The sequence below is a fragment of the Musca autumnalis genome, unplaced genomic scaffold (assembly GCF_047663935.1).
Source record: "Musca autumnalis isolate F117 unplaced genomic scaffold, ASM4766393v1 scaffold_1, whole genome shotgun sequence".
NCBI lineage: Eukaryota > Metazoa > Arthropoda > Insecta > Diptera > Muscidae > Musca > Musca autumnalis.
In genome coordinates this window covers 291,899,043-291,922,527 of record NW_027411644.1, presented here as the reverse complement: position 1 = coordinate 291,922,527, position 23,485 = coordinate 291,899,043, and the positions used below count along the sequence as shown (strand labels likewise).

The 23,485-nt window shown below is 35.8% G+C and overlaps 1 protein-coding gene across 7 annotated transcripts in view; it reads left to right on the top strand.

Annotated features, from left to right (window-relative positions):
* Nucleotides 1-23,485, top strand: part of Octbeta1R (Octopamine beta1 receptor) — a 544,036-nt gene that overhangs the window by 355,429 nt on the left and 165,122 nt on the right. Inside the window, exon 1 of one of the 7 annotated variants that reach the window (XM_073961619.1) lies at nucleotides 11,930-11,960. The exons of the other annotated variants lie outside the window; for them this stretch is intronic. The gene's annotated coding sequence lies outside the window, so the exon portion shown is untranslated. Of the gene's footprint in view, nucleotides 1-11,929; nucleotides 11,961-23,485 lie in introns of those variants that run through there. 7 annotated transcript variants of the gene reach the window in all.

The window sequence follows — 23,485 nt, the reverse complement described above, 5'->3', positions numbered from 1 at the left end:
AGAAGTGAAAAACGAGTTTTTAATGTCCTACCAAAGAAAATTTTCGCTGGAGACTCACCAGTACTACAATGTACCATGTTTCGGTAGTCCATTAGAAAACGACATAAAATTTGGTCTAAATTTGAATCCTTATTTTGGTCCAAATTGGCCAAAATAGACTTTTTGAAAGTTTTCACAAAGTTTTCTGCCTGTCCATTCGTAGATGGATGTCCAGGAGCAGTTAAAACATGTTTAATACCATTCAATGACAAAAATTTTTGAAATTCATGAGAAGTGAACTGTGATCCATTGTCACTCACAATGGTATCAACAAGTCCATAGCGAGAAAACATCTCTCGTAGCTTCGAAATGGTGAAATTTGTTGTCATGTCTTTGGTTTTGAAGACTTCAACAAATTTTGAAAAAGAGTCAACGACTATTAAAAAGTAAAAATTTTTGATTGGGCCAGCAAAATCAATGTGAATTCTACTCCACACTGAATCACTAGGCATCCATGGAATTAATGTGCTTTTTTCGGGACTTGATTGAAGTTTTTGGCATGAAATACAATTTGATATTAAATTTTCAATATCCTTGTCAAGACCAGGCCACCATACATAAGATCTGGCAAGCGCTTTTGTTTTGACAATACCCATGTGTGAACTATGAAGTTCATCCAAAATTTTTGATCTAAGGGTTTTAGGAACTACTGTCCGATATCCCCACAAAATACATCCATACTCAACTGAAAGTTGAGTATACTTTTCACGAAAAGGTGAAAGATTGTCATCATGACAATTAACTAAAGTGCCTTCCAAAACAAAGTCGGCAACTTTTGATAAAATTGGGTCTCGTCGTGTCTCACGAGATATATCCTTGAAATTTAAGTTCAAGTTATTTTCTTGATTTTCAATAAAATTGATATAAGAATTTTCAATATTTTTAGATTCAAAATTTTTCTGAGGCATTCTTGAAATACAATCTGCTTCATTTTTAACACCTTTGACGTGTTCAATTGTGTAAACAAATCCTGAAAGGATTAATGCCCAGCGTTGCATTCGCGCTGAAGCCATAATAGGCAAACCTTTGTTGCTACCAAACAAACATAAAAGTGGACGATGATCCGTTCGTAAAACAAATGGATTTCCCAACAAATATTGGCGAAGTTTTGTAACACAAAACACAATTGATAAAGCCTCTTTCTCAAGAGTGCTATAATTTCGTTCACTTTTTGACAAAGCTCTTGAAACAAAAGCAATTGGTCTTAAACCGTCAGGCAATTTGTGAGATAAAATCCCAGCTACAGCATTATTTGATGCATCTGTAGTCAAAACAATTGGCAGATCAGCGTTAAAATGAACCAAAACTTGGTCTGAGGTTATAGCCTTCTTAATTTCATCATAAGACTTTTTGCATCTTTCTGACCAATCGAATTTCACATCTTTGCTTAACAAGTGATAAAAAGGCGACATAATTTGCGCAAAATTGTTAATAAATTTGGAATAATAATTTGCCATACCGACAAAAGCTCGCAACTCGGAAACATTTTTGGGAATAGGAGCAGAAATCACACTCGAAATTCTCTCATTATTCTTACGAAGGCCATTTTTGTCAATATTAAATCCTAAATAGGATATTTCAGATTGTAAAAACAATGATTTGTTGACATTTAGTTTCAATCCAGATGATTGAAGCTTCTGGAGAACCAATCTTAAAGTTCTGATATGCTCTTGCATATTCCTACCAGTGACTGTAATGTCATCTTGGTAAACGACAACATATGGAATATCCCTTAAAAGGTTTTCCATAGTTTTTTGAAAAATAGCCGCAGCTGTTTTGACACCAAAAGGTAATCTTTTTACTTTTAAAGTACCAATATGTGTACTCCAAGCACATAATAATTGAGATTCTTCATCTAAAACAAGTTGATTATAAGCATTTGATAAATCAAGCTTCGTGAAAAGTTCACCTCCCTCCAACGATGCAAAGATCTCATCGATTCTGGGTAACGGATATTTAAAATCCAATAAACATTTGTTAAGGGTAACTTTATAGTCACCACAGATTCTCAAATCGCCGTTAGGCTTCAAAATTGGAACTAAAGGAGTTCCCCAATCAGAGTTATCAACTGGTTCTAGAACACCAGATTTAATTAAATCCTTCAATTTTGTCTCAACTTTGCTCTTCCAAGCCAAAGGTAAGGGTCTTGGTTTGCAAAAAATAGGAACTGCGTTTTCCTCAACTCTCAACGAAATCTTATTGACGTTGTATTCTCCCAACTTTTCTTCAAAAACACTCGAAAACTCGTTTTTAATTTGATTAATTATCATAGAATTTGAGTTTGAGCATTCAATTTTGTTGACTTGCAACAATTCAAAATTAAATGAACGTAAAAACGTACGACCTAACAAAGGAGGATTCGATGAATCTACAACAACAACAACTATCGATTTTGTTTTACCTTGAAAAGTAACCGAGGCATCATACTCACCAACTAGGTTCAATTTATCACCGCTATAATCTACATATGGTACAAGGCATGGACGAAGCATCTTCTTAATATTGTTCTTCTCCAGGAACGACTTAGGCAACAACGTACACGGAGCACCTGTATCACACACAGCTTTCAACTCAATACCATCAATAACAACCGGAAGAGAATATACTCCACTAGAATTGCACTCCGACACACTAAAAATTGAGTAATTAAAAACATCATCATCATCATAATTATTTTGATTATCAGAAACAAAATTAACACTTCTCTTTTTGTTGTAGCAAACTGAAGCAAGATGTCCAATTTTACCACACGAATGGCATTTACTGTCTTTGTATTTGCATGCTTGCGACTTATGATTGCGCCAACCACAATGAGAACACACAGGCTTTCTTTCACTTTCATTTCTGTTGTCTCTGCCACCGCCAAAATTTCCTCTGCCTCCATTGCCTCTGCCGCTGCCATTTGAACCGCCTCTGTTACCGCTGCTACCACTGCTTCTATTGCAACCGCCATTTGCATTTCCAAAATTTTTCTTCATAAACTTCTGTTTGTTTAAATAGTTCACTGAACTCTGCTCAGCCTCTGCTGCCCTTGACATACTTTTGGTCTCCATTATCATCGCTTTCCGTAGCGCCACTTGCACTGTTAAGCTTTCATCTTCTTCACATAGTCTTTCAAATATGAAATTTGGCAAGCCCATCACAAATTGGTTTAACACAAAGGCTTCCAAATGATCGCCAAATTTGCAATTAAGCGCCAACGACTTCACTCTGGCGTACCACTCTGCAACAGATTCACCATCATTTTTGGTCGCCACATGAAACTTCTTCCGCTCACTGAACACAATTGTCGGTGGAGTGTATTGTGTGTCCAAAATTTCACACAAATCTTCATACTTCTTCGACACCGGGCTCTCGGGACTACACAAACTGTGCAACACTTGGTATGCCACTGCACCAACCGCTTTCAACAAAATTGATTTTCGCACGTTATCATCTGTGCAATTTATTTCACAAAAGTGGATTTCCAAGCGTTCTTTCCACACGCTCCACGACTCTACACTCGGGTTAAACTCCGAAACATTTGCTGTTTGGAACACAGCAATCTGGCTGGCATTAAAACTGTGATTGCCTTCACCTTCCATCTTGTACGGCATCCACTTTCGTTTTTATTAATTTAGTTCGGCGTTTATTTTATTTTATTTAGTGGTGGCTTTTTATTTAATTTATTTTGCTTTTAATTTGTTTGGAAATTTATTCTCTACTTGATGTTTAATTATTTCCAATTATAAATTTGTTTGGTAACGTTTGTTACTTTCTTTTTAAATTGTTCTTTTAGTATTTTAGTTTAATTATATGTATGTACATATAACACTGTTCTTCTTTTTTTAGGTTATTTAACCACAAATTATGTCGTTGTTGTTTTAACTATTAATTTTCTCCTCGTCGCCAAATTGTAGTGTATTTACACAAGAGAAACTTCTCTGTTTCAAATCCAAATGCTTAATGTTCTTTTATTTTGCATCAACAAACATAACTAGCTTAAAACTAACAAGTGGTTATATATGTATGTTTATGTGTGTATGCATATACAAGTTACCATGTATCTTTATCACTCAGAGATAAATAGATGAGAGTGAGAGTAAATGATACTTGTAACTGCATACAGTAATTAAAAGAAGAAGATCACATACTGCACATTAGGATGGCACGTACTGAAATATGTATTAGGGTGGAACGTAAATACAAATACTCTATAATATCAGGATGGGCGTCACCAGGCGGATACCGCACAAGCAGTACAAACAGGTAGTGGAAGTGTGCGGGCACAAATATCGACTTCTCATAAATCGTCAAGGGAAGGCTTTCGTGAAACCCTGTCGAGGATTCCGTCTCCGAGGAGGGGGAGTAGTGTGACGCCGGAAGTCGGTGCTCGTTTCCGGCAACACATTGTGCTAGCCATCGCCGAAAATGAACTTATTTCCTTTTGTCCTGATTTATTGTTTTTAGTTATCGCATGAATTTATACTGAAATGAATTTATTCTGAATATTAATATTAAAAGTCTGAACTAAATTATAGCCCAAGTGTGTTGATTTCCCTGAATTATTAAGGAACACTCGTTCTTGTTGACACATAGGATCGCCAGCAGAACGGGGTGATGCTTTAACTCGGATTATCGTTGTAAACAGCCAACAACAATGGGCGTGCGCACAAGGGACTGTTGAGTTGTTTGATGATAAACAACCAGCAACAATGCGCACACCGAAGGAGTCTCCACTGCAGGTGTCGATTGGCGTAAACAACCAACAACAACATATGAGGCCCTAAGTTGTAAACAACCAGCAACAACTTACGTGCCCTATGTTGTAAACAACTAGCAACAATTTGCACGGGGAGTTAGTCTGGTTGTAAACAACAAGCAACAATTTGCATGGTTAAATCAAGGTGGAGTTGATTTAGATGTAAACAACTAGCAACAAAGCGTAGGGTTCTACTACTTCTAATGCGTTGCCGAGTTGTAAACAACTAGCAACAACACGGTGCATTTAGGAGTTTTAATGGGTGCGTAGTTGTAAACAACTAGCAACAAAATGTAGGTGACGATGAATTCTGCTGTGTTACTTAGTTGTAAACAACTAGCAACAAAAAGGATGCATCGAAGAATTTTAAGGCGGTTCTTAGTGGTAAACACGTAGCAACAACATACCGTGCATGGGGCCGTGCGACGATCCCTATAAAAGGAGGTGGCAGAATGACAGTGGGGATCAGTCAGTGAAAATATTCTAAGTGTTACAGGTGTACGAGTGTCATCAGTGGCCCATCCCTCAAGCATATTTGCAGAAGGTAAGTTGAGTGAATCTCCCGGAACAGGACAAGGACCGATCGACGATTAGAGTGTGCTAGGACCCAGTGAGTTTGTACATGCCACTGGTGTAAGGAAACCCATACGAGCAATTCCCACGAAATCCGGGCGAGATCTGCTACAGCGAATTGTGGAAAGCCACTCAGTTAGGACCCAGTGAGTTGGTATATGCCACTGGGGTAAAGGAACTCAGCCGAGTGACCCGACGAAGTACGGACGCGGTCTTCTAGAGTGAGTTGTCGGAAGCCACTCAAGCCGAATCCAGTGAGTTGGAAGGCCACTGGGAGCACGCACAGCATTAAGTACAGACAAGGGCTGACGGATTACTAGGCGAGATTCCAAACGCCACCGAGGCAGAATCCAGTGAGTTTTGTAAGCCACTGGCGACCAGAACATCCAGCGACAGCCACGGAAACCTAGGCGGTCGGGTTCAGACGGCGCTTGGGAGTCCGGCAGTCTACCCAACCCCCGTGAACCAGCGAGTTGGCCAAGCCGCTGGTGCCCGTTTTCTACAGCTCCATCGAAGGGCGAGTTTGAGAGGCCACCCACGACCCGGAAGTCATACCGAGGGTCGAGAACCACATCGTCACGTCGACACCCAGCTACCACGGATCGTTGAGCCGGACGTAGTTCCCCCTGAGCCCCGAGTATTTTCTGTATCAGAGGCAATAAACCGTGATATCCCCACCAAAACACAATTGTTCTTCTTACTCAAGTCGCTGAAAGAAATAAATTTCTGTGACGCACCTTGGACACCGCGAGCCCACCTCGGCAAACGGCGGAAATCGTGTCGTTACAACCTTAGGAGAATAATGCCTTCAAAAGCCCTTAAAACGACGCGTCACTTTGTAAGGTAGGGGTTGGTCCAAGCTGAATGGACGTACAATACATTTACCGAAGTATTATCCACATACATACTTCGGACATTAAAGTCATTTCCACAGAAGTACAGTCATGGCTATATCGGTGTAGAAGCAGGCTGATAAAGAACATATACACTTTATATGATCTTAAATTATTGTTTGGAGGAGTTACAAACAGAATGACAAACATAATATACCCTCCATTAAAAATTAAACGATTTTGTTATTCCTAATGGTTTTCATAATGCAGAATTTGTTTTTGGTCCATGGAATGATTCTGAAGAAAACCGAAATTCACATTTTTGATTTGATTTGTAGTACTCGGTCCGGTAGCACCAAGTCTAACCAGATTTTGTATCCTGACTTTCGGGTCAAATAAGTTATAGGTGCATATATTTTTATGTGACTTTTAGGAACGCCGTATCTTATAGAGAATTTTACGGTCGTTGTCTTTTGCTTTAGTCACTTTTTGGTAAGGCTCACAGTTTTTGAAATATATAAAAAAACCCAAAAATATGACCTATGACCATGAATAAGTTTCTTTGGACGCATGGGATCAACAGAGATTTTTAGGACCTCATTTGTAATGACAAATCCTACATTTCCACCAAAATTCTGCTCTGTGGGAATTTTTCTATTTCAATTCCTATTTTGTTTGGGCTACATACAATAAATACTTATTGTATCACACCAATATCCATTTATATCAGTTTGTACAAACCAGATATAAACAAATATGTTCCTTTTTTTCTGTCTATACCAACTCATATCATACCTGTTTGAAAAAGTATCAGTATCAACTTGTAACTGAAACTACATTCTACATATCCATACTCACTCAATGTTGAAAAATGTCGGAACTGATATATTCAGTTGTATCCATGCAGGTGTTTAATTCGAGAATTCTATTTGTAATTCGTAACATTTCAGTTGTAATTCGAGAATTCCATTTGTAATTCGAATTATTCCATTTGTAATTCGAATTATTCCATTTGAATTTCGAATTATTCCATTTGTAATTCAAATTATTCTATTTGAAATTCGAATTATTCCAATTGTAATTCGAATTATTCCATTTGTAATTCGAATTATTCCATTTGTAATTCGAATGATTTCATTTTTAATTTCAAATAAAATAATTCGAATTACAAATGAAATAATTCGAATTACAAATGGAATAATTCGAATTTCAAATGGAATAATTCGAATTACAAATGGAATAATTCGAATTTCAAATGGAATAATTCGAATTACAAAGGGAATAATTCGAATTACAAAGGGAATAATTCGAATTACAAATGGAATAATTCGAATTACAAATGGAATAATTCGAATTACAAATGGAATATTACGAATTACAAATTGAATGTTACGAATTACAAATATAATTCTCGAATTACAAATGAAATGTTACGAATTCCAACTAAAATGATTCGAACTACATCTGAAAAAGGTGTAGAAAAGCATTTGGAATGCTAAAAAAAAATATATTTTTTTTTCATTCCTGCTACAGGAAAACAATTTTGATAACACAGTCGAAAAGAAAATATACAATTAATTAACTTATACCTGACCGTGTACTCGATAATTTGAACTAATTATTACAAATGTTTCGAATTTGGACAGTTGTTTAATGGAGGAGTTGCTGTAAAAATTATTTCAGAAACATTTAGAAAAAATTATCGAGTACAAGGATATAACACCTTTTATAACACATTAGTCTTGTTGTCTAGGATATAAATAAATATATTAAGAAAAATGTTCGCCGCAATATTGTCATTAAAGTTGCCAAAGGCAGTATACACCTAAAAGGCAAAGATTTCAAGGAATCTTAATTTTCAAAAAAAAAATGAAATTTCACACTTGTCCGTGTTTTGCTTACATCCTGATGTATACTTTAAAAACGTCATATTTCTAGCTCTACTTTCACAATCTGATTGGCGTTTTCTGTAATTTGGGAAATTGAGTCTTGTTGCATGGTAAATTGGTAAAAAGTAAGGAAAGGAACAAATACGGGCAATGCCAATAAAAATGTCCGGATTGTCGTATAGAAAAATCTCACTATTTTTAACACTTAGAGCACGTAGAGTATTATATAACTACCACGAGTTATTTAATCATAGAAAATAATTTATTTTCTTTACTATTCGTTAATCCGGACAATTTGATAATTCGGACACCGCCAAAACCTGTGGTGTAGGGATTATCGAGATTATACTGTATATATGGTTGCAATATCCAAATCTGAATCGATTCTTACCAAAATAAACAGGGATCGCCCTAGGGCCAAAAAATCTCCAATTTTTATGCGAATTGGTCTATAAATGTGACCTGTACTTTGTTTTCAAAAGTACCTGACCAGATTGATAAGTGCGAATCTATGCAGATCATCAAAAGGAACTGTGGGTCTATTTCGTTTCCTTTTGCATGTTGCAAACTCATTCACTAAGACAAAATACCCTTAGGGTATTAAAATATAGTTATCAGTGCAATCATGAATAAAAATTCCGTGCATAATTTGTTTCCTTTCCCAAATTTTACAATTTTTTTCTATATTTATACCCAAAAGGGAATATTTTTGTCGATTCGACCATGAAGCGAATCTAGTAGCTTTCAACTTTTAACAAATATTGATTTTAAAAGAGTTTCACTTTCTAAAATTATTTTCCGTGCGGAAAATTCGGACGGAAATATTCATGATTGCCCTGTATATGTTTTATATGTTATATGTTTTTAGTAAAATATGAAAGATTTTATGTAATATTCAATATTGTCTTAGTCTTAATTTCTAGCTCATTTGTTATTCTGTCACACAATTTGGCCGAGCAGAAACTATCAACATATTTGGATACGTTCATTTTGACATTTCTGATTGAGTTTTTGAACAAATTTGTATTAGAAAGCAACTTATGTTGTAATAAGAAGGCTGGGTTATAGGAAATTTTCTAAGTCTTTTAGTCCAGATTTATTGCTGTGGCGGAATAATAATTAATAACATAATAATCTGTTAAGAAATCGACGTTTACCGACAATAAACTTAATTTAGGACACTTTTTGATGACTTTCCAAATTTAATTTGACGATTTTCGTCAAAAAAATTAGTTGCATATTTTGCATATTTTTTGCATATTTTTTGCATATTTTGCATATTTTTTGCATATTTTGTGCATATGCAAAATATGCAAATATGCAAAAAAATAAAAAATATGAGCCTTTCATTGCATTCAGTTTTCTTCAAAACGAATTTTGGTCCAATCAGAATTTTCGTATCTTTATTAATAAAAAATATGCAAATATGCAAAATCCGATGTCTATACATAACGAAGCTTTGATCTTATTGGAAAGCAAGTCTTTAAATTAGAAGGCAACATATCGATAGCTATAGCTTTATCAGGTATACATTATAAGAAGGTACATGCACCACACAGTCGACCCTTAAGTTTCCACTGGACATTCTTTTGATTGAATTGAACATTTTCGAAGATGTTTTATTTATAGTCACTGTTCCAGACTAATTTGCGATGCAAGAAAAATATAATTTACTTAAGAAAAGGTAACATAAAACTGTTTCAATGGCCAGCAAGGCGGACAGGGCCGGCTAGTAATCTATATAAATAAAAATCAAATGTCGTTCGTTGGTAATGGCATCAGTTAAAAACGGCTAGACCGATTTCGATAATTCTTTCTGTAAAATGTTCGTCATAACCCGACATAGGTTTTTAAAAAAAAAGATTTTAACACGTCCTTGTTTACGCACAGAATAACAATATATTTACAAATTTCCTTAAATGGTGAGGTTCAACGGTCCATCAGGCATGAAAACCTATTACATATAAATCTCAATAAGCAATTAGACTTCAATTTTCTTAAACTTTTATAATTAGACTGCTTTTTTGTAAAGACATGGGACGTGGACGATAATAAATCCTAAGCAGCATCAATGGGCACAAAATTAGACAAAGTAAATAAGAGAGAAGAAAGGTTAGAGACAAATTCAGTTGATAAATTTAAAATCCTCCTCGGTTTGACAATGGACCGAAGAAAAAAAGTAGAAAATATCTATTTTTGAATTGTCAAGCATAAAGTCCATAAAAATTTTTCGTTAAAACTCACGACGGGCCAGCAACCCGGACCGGGGTCAGCTAGTATATAATATAAAATATATAAAATATGAAATATAAAAAATAAAACGGACAATGGAAAATAGAAAATAGCAAATAGAAAACAGCAAATAGAAAATAGCAAACAGAAAATAGCTAATAACAAATTGAAAATGGCAAATACAAAATGGAAAATAGAAAATAGGAAATAGAAAATAGTAAATATAAAATGGAAGATAGAAAATATAAAAATAAAATTAAAATATAAGATGAAAACAATATCTAAATGTACCGAACCCGGCAAATAGAAAATGCTTAAATTGTTCGGTAACAACTAATGTAGCGTGTCTGTGAAATCTTTTCGATTTAATAAATTTCTGAAAGGACTTAAGTACATGCACAATGTACATTAAGTCAATGAAAAAATCAATAAAATATACACACTCCAATAGTTTTCCATTTGTAAATTATTCCGTTTTTATGTATTTCGTTTTTTTCCTGCCAAAAATATTTGGTAAATTTTCGCATAATCTGCAATTCCATTGTCAACCTTCAACTAACTGATAATCGTTATCGACTTGAGTGCAATTCTGACGTATTCTACTAACATACAACTGGTGGTTGAAAAAACTCGCGTCTGTTTTTTTCACACAAATCCAGAGTAATCCACTTGAAATCAGCTTAAGTGAAAATGAACATTGAAGGAGTGACGCTAGTAAAATGGTATTATTAAAATCTCTAATATGAACTGCGATATGGCTATGACTGAGTGTCTTACATATAACGAACATCGGTGATAACTGACACATTATCAGACAATTGGCTTAGAATCACATAAAAGTGTCAGCAAAATCAAAAAGTCGACAATAATCTGGTTTTGTTGTTAACACACACACACCCAGACGGCAGTAATTGGTTGAGCAAATATATGGACTTGCGTATGTCTTTATATTGTGTTAATAATGCTCAATCTGAGCCTGTTTTCTGCTTCAACTGTCAACAATATTAAGAGATTTCAATGAAAAACAACATAGCAATTGATCGACCAGTAAATTACTGTAAATCTCCTACCAGATAATATCAAATGGAGGGCATAAATGAAAGCACAAAAATGTATGTGTCCAGTTTGTGGCATTGTAATTATTTTATATTACCGCATGCGTTTTTTTTTTTTTTTTTGTTCTATCTGATGATATTTGCCAGTTTCATTTTTCACCAACAAAATAACCCTAGGAGTTGTTTGTAATTAACAAGAGCAGTTATAATTAAGAGCTGCATATTGAATAAAAGAGGACTTTGTGTTACTTATGCGAGGTATCCATTTCATGCCAATCAAGTACGAGCAATTAACAACTATTAATTAAAATGAAATGTTTGAAATTTCCATATAGACTCAAAAAGGCTGAACTGATTTTGCGTAAATTGCTCATATTCGTATTGCTTGCATCACGTTTACTTGCGTTGACACGAAACACATGATTTTTACGGGCACTACATGAGTTTCGTTTCAAATTATGCTTTTTGGTGGTATTCCATATTTCAATGCCTTTGTCTTGAATGTAAAAAAGAACATAAGTTTTGTAATAATATTGGTATTTATATTATTTCTTTATTTTATTCCAGGTATGTATTCTAAATTTGCATAGCGAAAGACGTAAGTAGAATATTAATTGTCGTTATCTATAGCTAAGCAAAATGTATTTATACATATGTATATATTCGCAGTATTAAATGTCCACAATTAACTTTGAATAATTTAAATAACTTAATGAGATCATGGCTTCCAAAATATCATGAGGTTTCAGACATTAATAAGTTAAATGAGACATTCAACAAGTTGTAGTCTTCTTCATCTGTTATGTTTTGTTATTGACACGCTGCCTGCTTGTCCCTAAATACGGCCAACAAATATTGGAAATTATTTATTCAATAATGAAATTCTTTGTGCAAAAATGGACAATAGCAAGCATATTGAGACAGACATCTGACTTGTAAATATTGATTTATTAAAGTTTTGGAATTTGACCAATAAATGTCCCTCCCTGCTTTAGCTTTCTTCGTCTGTGTTTAAAATAACTTTTGGTGGCATTGGCATTTATGACATTATCCTACAATTGTTATTTATTAGCATATAAATAGTTAAACATAGCTGTTAATTAAAGTTTAACGTTCTTCTTTTGAGACTTTTTCAAAAATTTATGTCCCCAAGGCATTGTTAGGTACGTTGACATTATTTATGATGAACTCGAACTCTGTAAAACTTTATATTGACCAATTGTTAAAACCTTCTTGGTCTGCAGTGTATTTACAGAATTCGTACTTTAATATAGAGAAGGGTACACTTGATGTTGAAAGATCGGAACGACATAGAATTTTGAAATAAGGTATGAGGGACACGATTGCACACTTAACAAGTACTAAATGTTGTACCATGATCAGATAATTACTTCGAGACTCTCCCCAGATTCGATAAGTTGTCCGCGGCTCAGTAAAACTATTGCGTTTTTCATTATAGGATGCTTCCCATAGGATGAAATTATTTTGTATAGACTTGTATACAGGATTATAAATTTCACTACAGAGCTTATAAACACTTTTGCAAATTAATATTTCGTTTTTCCAAAAGCGCATTGAGTCTATATCCGACAAATTTTCGAGTACTTCCCTCACAAAAGTTCACCATTTACAAATACAGTTTAAGAACTATTCAAGGTTCGGTTTAGAGTTCTAATTAAAACGACATAATATTGTTCGTGGGCAAATCGATGTATGATAAGTATAGAAAGGAAAACAAGTGCCTCCCAGGTTATAAAGAGCTGTTTTATCTAAGGATGAGATGGCTTAATCGTAGCCAGATTCTGCTCAAGGACCCTCTAAACCTAAGTTAAAACACAAGTGCTCACTATTTTGCGTGCTTTTTGAGGGTTTTAGCTAAATGTTTTGATCGACTTTTGAGTTTCTTAGTAGTAACAAAACTTTTACAAAACAAGTAAAAAAGTATCAGTCGGCTTTGCCGACTGAGATACACCCTCAGCCTGTGTACATTGAAACAATTTTTTCCCAGAAAACGTATGTATTTAGGGGGTTTTAAAAATGTTGGGCCTTTGAACCGACAAAAATGTTGATTAGGATTAAAGATCAAAAGTTTTGCGGAGAAGATACTGAAAGGAATGGATCGGCATTGACCATTATGGAAGTGGATCTCCAGCCACTACAATGGTGTCATAGGGGGTTTTTACACTTTTCTGGCTGTTTGCTCCAGAAGTATGGACTAATTGAGGCAGCGAATGCCAGTTGCTTCAACAAAAATCAAAGTGATTCGATATCAGGTCTTAAAGTGAACTTATCCGAAATTTTGTGTGGGAGGTACCGAAAGGAGTGGACAAATATAGTTCATATTTTAACCTGATCTATATCTGGTAGATGTATTAGGATGTGTAAAGTATGGACCAATTCGGCCACTCCCTTCAAGAGTTACCATTTTTCGGAACATTTTTGAACTTTTGTCGGTGAGGTTCATGAAGGAGTGGACCGATATGGCTTATCTTCGAACTTAAACTATGTTTGGGCAAAATATTACTAAGGCCAAGTTTTGGGCAGAATCGCAGATCCGTTCTAGAGTTATCTTGCGCTCCAACCATTTCACACGGTGTCATAGGAGTCTTTTGCAACTTTCATGCTATTTTCTCAGGATGTATGAACTTGCCGCTAATGAAACTTGTACCGTCGTATGGGGGCAGTGAGTACAAGTTGCTAAAACAAAAATTAAAGCGATTCGAGAGATGGTCCTAAACTGAACTTTTTCCGAAATTTTGTGTGGGAGGTACCCGAAGCAGTGGACCGATTGAGTCCATATTGAAACTATTGAATCTAAGTCTGGTACAAATTTTACGATGAGCAAAGTATGGACCAAATCGGTTACTCCCTTCAGGAGTTATCGTGCGCACAAATTTTCCGAACATTATCGAACTTTTGTGTGGGAGGTACCGGAAGGAGTGGACCGATATAGCGCATCTTCGAACTTAAACTAAGTTTGGGCAAAATATTACGAAAGCCACAATTTGAACCGAATCGGTTCATCCCTTTGAGAGTTATCATGCCAGCCAGACGGACGGACATTGCTCAATCGACTCCAAATTGTCTGAAACACATTTCGTCCAAACATACTTGGGGTCTAAAACCATTATTTCGATGAGACACATTTTGCCCGTATGAAAGTGTATATCGTCACCATAAATGCCCGAAGACGTAATCCACAAAATCAAAACTTTACAGGAGAAGCAAAAAACGTTATAAAATTAAAAACTGTTTTATGGAATATTAATCTTATGAAGGCGAGTATATGGGATATTATCGATCATATACGAAGGGGAATAAGTAGTGAAACTAAAACCGCTGAAGTGCTTAGTTTTGAGATCGTCCATTACAACAAAATCTGCGATATTAATTCATTTTCCGAAATGTAATTCCTTGAATAGGATCGTTGTTTTTGAACGCAGAAGCTTGAAATTTTGCCAGAGCATGTATTTTAGCTTTATATATCAGATTACGTAAAAAACCGAACTTCGATTTTCATGTCGGTTACGTCTTCGGGCATTAATGGTGACGATATACCGTCGTTAGCATAAATGCTGAGGGTATAAAAATGGTCAACATAGATCCATGTTTCGGTTTACCCCCCCCTTATAACGGCACCTTTGATGAAAATGTGGGTATTTGGCGAATTCTAGCTTAATCCCATTGTTGTTGTTTTATTATTTTAAAACAACTAATATATTAGTGGAAAAAGTTTGGTATTGTTCGCCAATGGGATTAAGCCAGACTATTTTAAAAAATTAATGGTATCAGCTATCCCAATAAATACGACGCCACCAATGTTCTATTTGAGAAACACTGGCACGGTTTGTATAGTTGGTTAGCTAACAACACATTTTGTTATGATGCCTTCGTTGAAAATCAACGACACATAACAGTTGGAAAGGTTTGGTTTGTTTCGCAAACACTTTCGTCGGGGTTGTGTGAGGTTGCCAAAGAAAAACTTCTCATTGAAGTTTTTTCTTTGTTCACCTTTATACTTCGAGCTGACGAATGATGTTTGGGTATAAAAAGTCTTTTTTTTTTTGTGAAGTTATTGAAAAATAACTTCGGTGGAGAATATCCGCAAACAAGAAACAAGGGAACTGATGAGATCCAGTGGCGAGGATCGAATCTAGTCTTCCCTGCATTATGCTAAGTCGCAAGCAGAATCAGCTCTAGAACCCGAAAACCTTACGTTAAAATACAAGTGATAATTCATTATGTGGATTTTTACAAGGCAAGGACATTGATGTTGTATGAGCCGTAGCAGCGCTTGGTGATACTCGGCTTGTAGTAGTCGGGTTGAAACCGCTGGGTGGTGTAGATGGATTGATAATACTTGGGTTAAGAATATTCGATTGTAGAAATAGAGAGATGTTATACGGCTTTGTGCTATTCGGATGACACTGGGTGTAATTTTTTGAGTCGTAGAAAATTAACCATATTCTGGCACCGCAGCGTGATAGAAGACGAAAAAGAAGAACGGCGTTTTTCCCTCTTACTTCGACTTTTGCGTTTATGGGCTCCCAATGACCTGAGGCCTTGATGACAGAAGGGTTCATTTTGTCAGGCTCCTATCTTCTAAACCGCTAAGAATTTTGGTTTACTCATGGAAGCAGAGTTGTAGCCCTCGTCTTAAAGAATAATAATTGTAAACACATAATAGCCATTCCAAGTCATCTTCAAGGTCAAAATTGTTAATGTCAAAATTCCGTTATAATTTTTTCTCGGATTTTGGTCTGCAGATAGTAAACCGATCAAAATTGAATCAAACAACCAACTACAACAAGTAAAAAAGGATCAGTCGGCTTTGCCGACAGAGATATACCCTCAGCCTGTGTGAATTGAAACTCTTTTTTCTCAAAACGTATATATTTAAGAGGTTTTGAAGATTTTGGGCGTATGAACCGATAAAAATATGGATTTGGTTAGAAGCTCAAAAAGTTTTGCGGGGAAGGTATCTAAATGAATGGACCGACATATTCTAAAAGTCTTATTTTCAGTCGTCGTTTCAGTTGGTCACAATATAATTCAGAGGTTTTGGACCATTATATCAGCAAGAATGTACTTGCCTACGAAAAACGTGATATCGCTGTAAACAGAACCTTAACCGAGTTGCTCTGTTTATGAGATATCGCGCGTACTATTTTAGCTAATATTTTCGAATTTTTGTGGCGAGGTACCGGAAGGAGTGGACCTACAAGCACCACCTTCGAATTTCATCTAATATTCGAAGAAATACTAAGATATTCAAAGTTTGGATCAGCTCAGTATTTGGTTCGTGAGTTGTCGTGCTCTCCAGCCACTACATGGTGCCATAGAGGGTTTTTACACTTTTTGGGCTGTTTTCTCAAAAAGTATGGACTTGCCCCTGAAAAAACTTTTACCGTCGTAATTGAGGCATCGAATGAAAGCTGCTTCAACAAAAATCAAAGTGATTCCAGAGCAGTTCTTAAAGTGAACGTATCCAAAATTTTGTGTGGGAGGTATCCGAAGGAGTGGACAAATGTAGTCCATATTCGAACCTGACATATATTTGGTAGATATATTGGGATGTGAAAAGTATGGACCAAATCAATTTTTCCGAACATTTTTGAACTCTGGGGGGGAGGTACCTGAAGGAGTGGACTGATATGGCTTATCTTCGAACTTAAACTATGTATGGACAAAATATTACGAAGGCCAAATTTTGGACCGAATCGGCAGATCCGTTCAAGAGTTATCTTGCGCTACAACCACTATACACGGTGTCATAGGGGTTTTTGGCACCTTTCAGGCTATTTTCTCAGGAAGTATGGACTTGCCCGTGATGAAACATGTACTGTCGTATAGAGAACAGATAATAGAAGTTGCTAAAATAAAAATCAAAGCAGGTCCTAAACTGAACTTTTTGCGTGGGAGGTACCCGAAGGTCCACGGTACCCGTTGGGTCCATATTGGAACCTCATCTAAGTATGGTAGAAATTTCACGATGTGCAAAGTAGGGACCAAACCGGTTACTCTTTTTAAGAGTTATCGTGCGCACAAATTTTCCGAACATTTCCGAAGTTTTGTGGGAAAGGTACCGGAAGGAGTGGACCTATATAACCCGTCTCCAAGCCAAATTTTGGAACGAATCGATTGTTCCGTTCGAGAGTTATCGTGCGCTCCAGCCAGACAGACAGACGGCTGAATCAATTCCAAATTGTCTGAAACACATTTCGTCCAAACATACTTGGGGTCTAATGATGATACTTGGCTGTAAAAACAACACCAAACCAAACACAATAATTATGCCGTATATAAAGTATATTGATTTTGAATGACGAGTTTGCTTTAAAATCTGTAGACACCGTAGTGTGTGGCCATACCAAATCATTGACATATACCAAACATTTTAGAAACCAAACTTCTTCATAAAGGACTAGAAATTTTCAATTACGTTTAAATAAGTTTGAAAGAAATTTTTGAAAAAGTTTTACAGTTATCTTGCACAAAAGCCATTTTAGTATGTGCCGACAGGGTTTTGGAGCCTTTGAGCCATTATCTCAGGAAGTATTGACTTACTCCAGAAAAAAATGTAACGTTGTAAATGAGGCCGAGAGGAGATCTTAAACTTCATTTTTCCTAGGGAGGTACCCGAAGGTGTGGTCCGATACAGTCCATATTCCAACCTTATACATGACTGGATGAAAGAATACGATGTGCAAAGTCTGCACCAATCAGAAACTCCCTGCGAGAATTACCATTTTGGTTGGTACCGTCAGGGTTTCGGAGCTTTTAGGCCAATATCTCAGGAAGTATAGACTTGCGCAAGAAAAAATTGCACCGTCGTTAAGGGAGCCGCAAGGACCACCTACTGAAAACAAATTTCAGAACGATCCGAGAGGAGCTCTTAAAATTTACTTTATCCGAATTTTGTGCTGGAGGTACCCGAAGGAGTAGACCAATATAGTCCATTTTCGAACTCGATATGTAACGGGAAGGAATAATACGATGTTCAAAGTTTGGACCAAATCAATTGCTCCCTTCGAGAGCAACCTTTATTTCGATGAGGCACATTTTTGGTCTTATCAAAGTGTATATAACAAGCAAAGAAATTACAAAAATATTTTATTGTTTTTTTGTTTTGTGCCTGGTTCGAGAAGAGAGAGAAGAAGCATGAAACGAACGAATCGCAAGAAGCGAACAAGTAACGAAGGATAGGAAGCAAATAAATCGCTGTAAGCGAACTTTTCGCACAAAACAAATGCAGAACCATCGCTTTGACTTCGTCGTGCAAACTACGACTGCGGACCTTGTCACAAATCAACTTCGCTAATACTCGGTGCAGGGACGTAGTCAGGATTTCATTTCGGGGGGGCCCACCTGAGCAAAATTTTGAAAGTTCATGTTAGCGAAAATGTCATATTTAGCAAAGATGCAAACCTTATTTTAGACTTATTCTACTGATGAAATAATTTTCAATACTATTTTTCAGTTCATATGGCGCAAGACTTCTTGGCCAATTTTATCTTTTAGAACTTTTTTGACAATATGTCACAGTTAATATATGGTCAAAACAATGAATATATTAATAATCCCATATATTTTTGAGCGTATCATTTATCAAATAATTCACAACTACAGTGAATGTTATGAAATTCAGTGATATCACTTCGGTAAGGCCAAAAGAAAGCGAATACAATGGAAAACCTTAGAAATGTCATAACATTTAAATTTCAAATATCTTAACATTACAATTTTCAAAAATATGCAAAATTCCGATGTCTACATATCGCAAAGAATTTCTGAAGGCCGACAACTAATGCTGAGCAATAGTTAATCTATCCATCAAGAAATTCTAGCACCTAATAGCGGTTATGTAAATGACAAATTCTGTCGCCAAATCGTACATCTGTCAATAGACTAATTTTGGCGTCCAATCGTCGGACTTCACTTATAGATTTTCTGGATCTTCTCATAAATTTATCAGGAACAAGGGAATCTCTGAAATCCAGTCTTAACATCGTTTAAAATGAAATTATGTCGCCCAATCCAAGGTCTATACATGTATACATTCTTTTAGAACAATTTTTCCCAATCTACATTTTTTATACTCTCAGCCTTTAGCCAAAATGTGCCTCATCGGATATGGATTTAGGGCCAAAAGGTGTTTGGAAGAAATCTATCTAATCGACTTAGCTATGTCCGTTCGTCTGGGTAGCCGCCTGGGGAGCATGATAATTCTCAAACAGATCAACCGATTCGGTCCATAATTTGGCCTTCGTGATATTTTGATCTATCTACTCTATCGGCAAACTTCCGCAGAGTATTTCAAAAATTTTCAGCGAAGTGCATTTTAAGACCTCTATGGATAAGCTGTGTAAGCTTAAGACTTCAATGGTCATGGCTTCACTTCCTTTATGCTAATAATTAGTTATAAGTAAATATAAAATAAACTCTCTGGAAACGCTTTGCTTTTTTGCAACAAGGGGCTCCTATTACTACCGTACAAGTTTTTCAGAGGCAAGTCTATACTTCCAGGGGAAATGGCCCGAAAGCTGTAAAGAACACCTAAGGTAATCATGTGTAGTGGCTAGTGCACACGACAACTTTCGAAACGGATACTGCGTTGGTCCAAACTTTGTTTATCGCAATATTGCAGCAAGCCTTGTATATACAAAATTCGAAGATGGTGCTTTTCGGTCTACTTCTTCTGGTATTTTCCCCCCAAATTTCAAGAATTTTAGCTAATGTGGTATGCGCGAGTTTTCTTGAACGGAGCAACAGATTTGGTCCAAACTTTGGATTTAGTAATATTTTTTCCAAACTTAGTTTTTGCTCGAAAATGGGCCATGGTACCTCCCTCACAAACCATCGAAATAGTTGTTTAAGTGCAGTTTAGAGCGGTATTAAGTTTTTCGTGGGCAAGTCCATATTTCCTGACATAAGAGTCAAAAGTTGAAAATTATACTGTGGCGAACTGAAATGACAGGTGGGCGCTATATCTTTTAAATGGAATGACTCCCAAAATAAGATCTACTCCAAAAATGAACTATGTCGGTCCGGTCCATTTCTCCATACCTCCTCCGCAACACTTGTGATCAATGATACAAATCCCTATTTTGTTTGCAAGTTCATACGTCCGAAATGGCTACAAATTTCTGAAAAGCTCCTAATGCATAGTTTTTGGGTTTAAGGATTTTGGCTGTGTAGCCGCTATTCGATCTGTCTACAGATGAAAGTTTCAATTCACACAGGCTCAGGGTATATTCCTGTCCGCAAAATCGAGTGGTACTTGTAGAGATGTTGACGAAGAAGAACCTGTTTCCGATCAGTTTTTAGATTTCGTTTGTCGTCACAAGGTCCTTTACCGAAGCAGGAAAAACTAACATTTCTAGAAATGTGCATCCATTGAAAGTACTTCCCAAAATACAATTGCTGTGGGTTTCTATGACGTTTTCTTCTGGTTTTATTCAAAGAGTAATCGACAGAAAAATCTCTGAAGATGAAATTCATTGTAATTTTGAAATATTGGAAATAATATGTAATAAATCTATATATATAAAAGAGCAGTGAGGTGAGGTATTCACTGACTGATTCATCAACGCCCAGACGAAACGGCTGAAGCTAGAAACTTGAAATTTTGGGTGTAGGTTGCTGTTGTTGTGTAGGGGTGAGATAAGGCTGGGTTTTTGGAAATTCGACCTAGAAGTGTACGAAAAGTACTAAAAGGAACTAAATATGGTACCCTTTGTATTAGGCAAACGGTAAGAGCTAGACTTCTGAAATTTGGAATGAGGGTAACTGATAGAGAGCTAGAAAGATGTACCAACGGGTTTTTGGAAATTCGAACTACAAGGGTACGAAAAGTACTAAATGGTACTAAATTTAGTACAATTTGGATTTGTGTGAACCGATAGACGTGGAATACAGGCATTTGGAATGAGGGTCAATGATGAAGAGTAATAATGAAAGGTTTTTGGAAATTCGAACTGTAAGGGTACGAAAAGTACTAAATGGTACTAAATTTAGTACAATTTTGATTTGGGTGAACGTATTAACCTGGAATACAGACATTTGGAATGAGGGTCACTGATGAAGAGTAACAATGAAAGGTTTTTGTAAATTCGAACTGTAAAGGTACGAAAAGTACTAAATGGTACTAAATTTAGTACAATTTGGGTTTGGGTGAACGAATAGAGCTGGAATCCTGAAATTTGGAATGAGGATCACTGATGAAGAGTAAAAATGAAAGGTTTTTGGAAATTCGAATTACAAGGGTACGAAAAGTACTAAATGGTACTAAATTTAGTACAATTTTGATTTGGGTGAACGGATTGAGCTGGAATGCAGACATTTGGAATGAGGGTCACTGATGAAGAGTAACAATGAAGGGAAATTCGAACTATAAGGGTATGAAAGGTACTAAATTTAGTACAATTTGGATTTGGGTGAACGGATGGAGCTAGAATCCTGAAACTTTAAATTAGGGTCACTGGTGGAGAGTAAGAAAGAAAGGTTTTTGGAAATTCGAATTATAAGTGCACGAAAAGTTCTAAATGGTACTAAATTTAGTACACTTTGGATTTGGGTGAACGGATTGAGCTGGAATCCTGAAATTTGTAATGAGGGTCACTGAGAAAGAAAGGTTTTTAGAAATTAGAACTATAAGTGCACGAAAAGTACTAAATGGTACTAAATTTAGTACAATTTGGATTTGGGTGAACGGATAGAGCTGGAATCCTGAAATTTGGAATGAGGATCACTGATGAAGAGTAAAAATGAAAGGTTTTTGGAATTCGAACTATAAATGTACGAAAAGTAATAAATGGTAGTACAATTTGGGTTTGGGTGAACGGATAGAGCTGGAATCTTGAAATATGGAATGAAGGTCACTGATGGAGAGTAAAAAAGAAAGGTTTTTGGAAATTCGAATTAAAATTATACGAAAAATACTAAATGGTACTAAATATAGTACAATTTGGGTATGGGTTAACGAATAGGGCCGGAATCCTGAAATTTGGAATGGGGGTCACTGATGTAAGAAAGATGTACCAAAGATCGAAAAGTCTTAAATGGTAGTGAGTTTAGTATGATTTGGATTTGAAGAGCTGGAATCCTGAAATTTGGAATTAAGATTACTGTTGGAATATAGAATTGAGATATGGAGGTAGCTTTGGAGAATCGTACTATTGTGCACGAAGTAGTACTAAATGGTACGAAATTCGCTATAATTTGTATTTGCGTGAACAGATTATTGTTGGAGTGTAGGATTGAGGTAGTTTTGGAAATTCGTACTTATGGAAAAGTGCTAAATGGAACTACATTGGCTATAATTTGGGTTTAGGTGAACGGATAGAGCTGAGATATGAAAGTACATTTTGGAAAATCGTGTACGAAAAGTGCTAAATGGTACATAATTTGGTACCTTTTGGTATTTGCTATATGGTATAGAATTTTGTACAATTTGTGATTTTGTAAAGGGTAGAACTGGAATTTTGAAATTCGGTATTAGATTAGCAATTGGTGTTTAGAGTGGAGGTAGCGAGGAGGTTTTGAAATTCGTACTTATTTATACAAAAACTACTAAATAGTCCTCAAATGGGTTTCAGGGAAACTGGAAAACTGAATGGGGGTTAGGATATATGTTGAATATAAGGAAGTAATTTTTGAAACGTTTACCTATGTGTAGGAAAAGTTGGGTAACATGTTGATACCAAAACCATTTTAAATAGTTAAGGTACTAAGGTTAAGGTACTGATATTAAAAAATCCTAAATTGAAATGCCTTCAAAAAATGTTCCCTTATATACTGTTGACATACCGGTGCACATTAAATACAATTTTTTGTAAAGAAGTTTTCTAACCTTTCATGCCACAAATTCCGAATTTCGGTTGGAAAATGTGCAGAAGATCTTCAAAATACTCTAAATCTTCAAAATATCTCTTCTAATAAACGTGGATTGAAGTGGAGATTCTTCAAATTAAACTTCTATATCCTCTGAGTATTCAAGGTCCAAATTTAAAGAAAATTTGACAATATACATTTATTCTTCTTTAAAAATACACTAAGTCGAGAAGTACCGTTATATGGGGATATACGAAAACGTGGCCGAAAATTTAACGGACCTATTCGGGT